Source organism: Lampris incognitus, chromosome 11, assembly GCF_029633865.1.
Source record: "Lampris incognitus isolate fLamInc1 chromosome 11, fLamInc1.hap2, whole genome shotgun sequence".
NCBI lineage: Eukaryota > Metazoa > Chordata > Actinopteri > Lampriformes > Lampridae > Lampris > Lampris incognitus.
Window position 1 is genome coordinate 18,408,188 of NC_079221.1, and position 6,418 is coordinate 18,414,605.

Below are 6,418 nucleotides of genomic sequence, written 5' to 3' on the forward strand. Positions count from 1 at the left end.
ATGTACTATTCCCCCTCGTTTTGGCCCATAGTGATGTAACGATCCATTGACCATCATCATCGATCCATATCATCATCTTTAAAATATGCCGAGGGTGTGAACATTTTAAAGCTCAATGTCGCTAAACCACCGAGCACACAGACAAAACCTTGTAAATCCACGGTGATGAAGCATAGGTGTGCATGTTTTATGTCCATAACTGAAAAGTCATCAAGGTCTCCTTAAGTTAACTGATAAAAAAAATTGTATTTAAACATGAGAAATGTTTTACTTTATAGGGAACAGGACACACACACACACACACACACACACACACACACACACACACACACACACACACACACACACACACACACACACACACACTTTCCTCCTTTTGTTTCCCAGGGAGGGTGTAACTGTCCAGAAATAGTTCATTGAGCCGTTTAAAAAACGATTAAAATGTAATAAATAAGTGGTTAAAACGGGTAACATTGATAAAAATAAATTTCAAATATAACACGGTAAAAAATGTTTAGTCAAAAAATGTGCCCTTTATGCAAGGTTTATTTGACGTCAGGGTGTAACGGGTCACATGACCAGAGTTTCGTTAAGCGCATAGCCATTGCATTATGGGTCAGAACCAACATATTGTAACGTGCATGCATAAGGAGACACGCTGGCCGCTGGCTCGCGAGTCTGACCCTTTAGTCTAGCGGTTAGCGATGTCTCCTGCGGTGCGGGCGATACAGGTTCACTTACTTGCCGCGGCAGTTCCTGTGGTTGCATTGTCCCCCGAATTCGCTACAATATACTTAGCACAAAAAGTAAGGAGATTTGTGTTTGGTAGATTATTTCTTTGTTGTAATAGTGCTTCTTGGCAATACATCTTATACCGTTGGAAAAAAGCCTGTTTATTTCCCTTTTAGATGTTGCCACATTTGTAAGGAACATGCATTTGTGGGATGAGCAGCAGAGCTGAGTATGTGGGTTGCGCCCATGAAAAATTTGCCAAATCTTCTCTGCCAATGCCAAACAGCTTATTTTGCTGTTGCTATGGACCAAAGGGCTCGTAGCAGGTGCGGCTCGACCAGCATCACAACAGAATCTTCAGTCAGGTTGGCTGGAGTGGAGTGCCACTTCTGGCAGGTTTGCAGGCCGGGAAGATAATTCCTGATGAAACTAGACCAGAACTGGTCTGTTAAGACCTGAGTGTGCCTCAAGCGGCGCCGACTGATGAGTTCTGTCTCGGACAATCTGACGATCTGGGGTAGAGATCCGTCAGGCCGCCCCATCAATAGGGTGTTGGGTGTAACGGGGTCCAGGTCAGTGAAACTGGAAGAGACGTAGCCCAGTAGCTTTGAGTTGAGGATCCCTTCCACTTCCAGAAGCACAGTCCGACGTACTTCTTCTGGGCTCCTACTGTGGTGTATAGAGCAGTCTTGGCGGAACAGATCTCCCGCTCCCAGACTCCTCCGAAGTGGGGTGCAGCAGGGGGGTTGAAGTGGATGGTGACTTTCTGCATAGCAAGCTGTCGTTGTAGCTCAGGAGACAGCTCGGTGAAGGACTGATGTAGTTCCCTCTCTCCTCCCTGGCAGTTTGTTCCCTGATCAGAGAACAGCACTGCTGGTGTCTCCTGTTGGGCAATGAATCGCCTGAGGGCCATCAGGAAGGAGTCAGCATCAATGCTGGCCAGGAGGTCCAAATGTACACATCGGGTAGTGAGCCGTTTGAAGATTATAAACCATCTTTTCTCGTTGCGTCGTCCCACCTTAATGTGGAATGGTCCAAAGCAGTCCATTCCTGTGAAGTGGAATGCAGGCTTAAAGAGATGCAAGCGAGCAGGGGGCAAGTCCACCATCTCGGGGACAGCCAGTCAGACCTTACAACGTCGGCATTCAGTGCAGGTGTGTTGGTAGCGGCAGATAGCTTCATGCCCGCGCAGGATCCAGAATATGCGGCGAAGCTCAGCGAACACTCTCTCTGGGCCAGGATGGCACAGCCAGATATCAATATCCTGGATCAGGAGTTTGGTGGATGGGTGACTAGGGTCTAGGACAATAGGGTGCACAGTCGCCTGGCCCAAATCTTCTGCTCGACGGAGTCTGCCTCCGACATGGATGAGCTCGCTGGCTTCATCAAACTCGGGGGCTAAGGTAAGTAGTCGGCTGCTAGAGGGAATGGGTTTGCCTACTGCCCTAGACACCCAGAGTAGCAACACCTTTGTAGACCAGGAACTTTGTGAGCAGATGGGAGCTGCTTTGGAACTAGTGAAGTTAAAGCTTTCCACTATGATGGGAAAAGACTCCATCATTAAGAGTGAAAGAGTTCGTGGGCTCAGAGTTAGAGGGTTTTCCTCACAAAGATTTATCAACTTGCCACCTGCCTACACCAGGGATTTCATCCCACTTGAACGTTCCCACATTCCTACCCCTGAAACAGCCAAAAAGTGGAAACATCTAGATAGCATAGTACATGAGATACCAGAGCTGATGGATTGTGATGTTGGATTGCTAATAGGCTATGACTGCTCCAGAGCATTAGCACCAAGACAAGTCATCACAGGAGGAGATTACGAGCCATATGCCATTAAGACAGACCTAGGTTGGAGCGTTGGTAGTGGCACACCACAGGACGTGAAGTCAACAGAGGTGACAGGTCTGTGCCATCGTGTAGCTATTAAGGAACTTCCACCATTGACACCAGCCACTGTCATCAGAGCCCTCGAATCAGACTTCAAGGATACAAACCCTGGGGAAAAGGGCATATCACAAGATGACATAGAGTTCACGCAATTCCTGAAAGAAAGAATACACCAAAATACAGATGGTCACCTGGAAATGCCCATCCCCTTTAAGACACGTCCACTCACCACTGACAGCATCAATGATCCTAAAGGCTTAGAGACACTTACCCCAAACCAGTTACTTACCATGAAAGCCTCTGTTCTGCTGCCTCCTCCAGGAAAATTTGTGGCTGAAGATCTGTATGCTAAGAAAAGGTGGCGCCGAGTACAATATCTGACAGAGCGATTGTGGAGTAGCTGGAGAAAGGAATATCTAGCAAAAATTACCCTCAGACAACGTTGGCACTCTTCAAGGCGAAATGTGAAAATTGGAGATATCGTCATTGTCAAGGAAGAAGAGATTCCCCGCAATGAGTGGAGACTTGGAAGAGTACTTGATGTTTGTGAAGATGATGATGGACTGGTGCGAAAAGTTACAATACAAATAGGAAATAGAAAGCTAGGGAAAGGAGGTCAACGACTCATTAATCCATCCATTGTTGAACGTCCTGTTCATAAATGATTGTGCTTGTAGAAAATAACTAAAATGTGTGACAATATAACTAGTTTCTAAATATTTGGAGAGTTTAAAATATCAGTCTTGACCTAAGCATTTTTTAAATACCAACTATCTGGTTCTGAAAATTACTAGACTTATTCAAATATTTGCACAAAGGTTATCATAAATCAGTAATTTGGTGGGAGTGTAACTGTCTCAGAGATAGTTGTAATGAATGAAAGGTCACGTGTTTAACTTGACCTACTCACGGGTGTACGTGCAGTGCGTGTGACGTATACAGGAAGTGAGACGCGCATGTGATGAAGGTTGTATGTCGGATGAACGCTAGTAAAAGCTACACAGTTAAGAACCTACGAAGTCGGCTCGTTCTTGAATTATTCTTATGTCAGTAAGACAAGGCGTCTACGGACATTACATGGTGTCAGAATAGTCTGTGTATCTGAACACGAGTGGCCATGCCGAAGTTTAATCCGCCGAGTGAATTCAAGTTTGACTGCCCCGTTGAATGGCCGGAGTGGAGACAACGGTTTTCGCGCTTCAGGCTCGCGACAAAGCTGGATAAAGACGACGGGGAGATTCAAGTGAGTTCGCTGATTTATGCAATGGGCAGCGAGGCTGAAAAGATATTCAGCTCGTTTGACTTCGCGGCGGAGGGTGATAAAGTGGACTATGATATCGTACTGAAAAGGTTCGACGACTACTTTATTCCCCGCCGTAACATCATACATGAGAGGGCGTGCTTCTATCAACGTAGCCAGCAGCCAGGAGAGACAGCGGAGATGTACATCCGGACATTGTATGAGTTGTCTGAACACTGCGAGTTTGGGGACAAGAGGGATGAACATATCAGAGATCGTCTGGTAGTGGGCATAAAAGATAAGGTGCTCTCCCGTCAGTTCCAGCTCACAGCGGACCTTACTCTGGTGAAAGTCATTGAACAAGTGCGCCAGGCGGAGGCAATAACAAAGCAGCTCAGCCTCCAAGCTAACCAACCAGAGGCCCTGCTGGCTAACGTCAATGTTGTCCGATGGCGGGACGAACGCCAAAACAAAAAGGGCGGGCAGCGTCATGGTGGCGGCAGACCTGCAACCAACAAAGTAGATGAATGCGGGAGGTGCGGCAAGACGCAGCACACCGATGAGCGGAAGTGCCCTGCAACGAACAGTAAGTGCAACAAGTGTCATAAAAAGGGACATTGGGAGCGTGTATGTCACTCTAAAGCGGTGAGAGAAGTCACTGAAGAGGTTAAACAGCTGTACTTTCTGGGAGAAGTTGGCAAAGAGAGCAGTCAGGAAGATTGGACTGTTAGTTTAACAATAAGTGATGTACCAATAACCTTTAAAATTGACACGGGGGCTGACGCTACTGTTATCAACCAAGGGACATTTAAAAAGCTGAAGCCAAACATAAAACTGGGACCTCCTGACACATGCTTCATAAGCCCAGGTGGAAACATCAGCTGCATAGGACAGTTTCAAGCCACAACCAAATACAAGGAGAAACAATACTCCTTTCCAGTGTATGTGATCAAGGGGAGAGGCAGCTGTCTGCTGAGTCGTCCAGAGGCAGTGGAGATGGGTCTAGTGAAGCGGATGAATGAGGTCAGTGGAGTTTTCGGTTCAAGTGGACTGCTGAAAACAGACCCAGTGAAAATAGCTCTGGTGGAGGGTGCCCAGCCATACGCGGTGCATACAGCCAGACGGATACCGCTGCCACTTGTACCACTGGTTAAGAAAGAACTGCAGCGCATGGAAAATGAGGGCATTATTGAAAAAGTGACTCAGCCCACAGAATGGTGCGCCGCTATGGTGCCGGTGCTGAAACCGAACAAGAAAGAGGTTCGCTGCTGCGCTGACCTCAGGAGGCTGAATCGAGCGGTGAAACGTGAGAAATACGTGCTGCCCACTATGGAGGAAATAATGCCAAGGCTCGCAGGGTCAAAGTTCTTCACAACGTTGGATGCAGCAAGTGGGTTTTACCAGATCCCCTTGCATGAAGACAGCAGGGGGCTCACAACTTTCATCACCCCATTTGGGAGGTATGCTTTCTGCCGCCTTCCATTTGGTATAACGAGTGCTCCAGAGATTTTCCAGAGAAAGATGGCGGAAACTCTGACCGGGCTAGAGGGCACAGAGGTGTACATGGATGACATCCTTATACATGGAGAGACTGAGGAAATCCATGACCGGCGCCTAGCAGAGGCGCTGGGGGTCATTGAAACAGCAGGTCTCAAACTGAACCAAGCGAAATGCAAGTTCAAACAGAAACAAGTCCGCTTCCTTGGTCATATCATCAACGAGGCAGGCATCAGACCTGACCCGGACAAAGTGGCCGGAATAGAGAACTTTCCTCAGCCCCAGAACGTGACGGAACTCAAGAGGTTCCTCGGGATGGTGAACTATTTGGCAAAATACGTCCCAGAGCTGTCCACTGTAGGTCAGCCGCTTTATGGACTGCTTAAAGCAACGACAGAGTGGCTGTGGGGACCTGCACAGAACACAGCATTCCAAGACCTTAAAGCAGCACTCGCCACCGCCCCGGTACTCACCTTTTATGACGTCACTAAGGCTACGGTGGTGTCAGCAGATGCCAGCAGCTACGGGCTGGGAGGCGTTCTGCTCCAGCAGCACGGGGAACACTGGAAGCCCGTGGCCTACTGCTCCCGACGGCTGAGTGACGCAGAGACAAGGTACGCACAGATCGAGAAAGAGTGCTTAGCCAGCGTCTGGGCATGTGAAAGGTTCGAGAAGTACCTGTTTGGGCTTGACAATTTCAGACTTGTCACCGATCATAAACCACTAGTGCCTCTCATGAACAGCAAAGACTTGGATAATGTGCCCATTAGGTGCCAGAGACTGTTAATGAGGCTGATGCGTTTCAGTGCAGTGGCTGAATACGCACCAGGCAAAACTTTAGCTGTGGCTGATGCACTCTCCAGAGGCCCAGAGCAGTGCTACGGAGATGGTGCTTCTCATGATGATGTTGCAGCGCACATTGATGCCATCGTGTGCCAGGTGCCTGCCACACCTCAAAGGATGCAGGAGATAAAACAGAGCACGGATGGGGATCTGCAGCTCCAGACAGTGTTGGGCTTCATCAGACACGGCTGGCCTGAGTATGTCGATAAAGTGCCG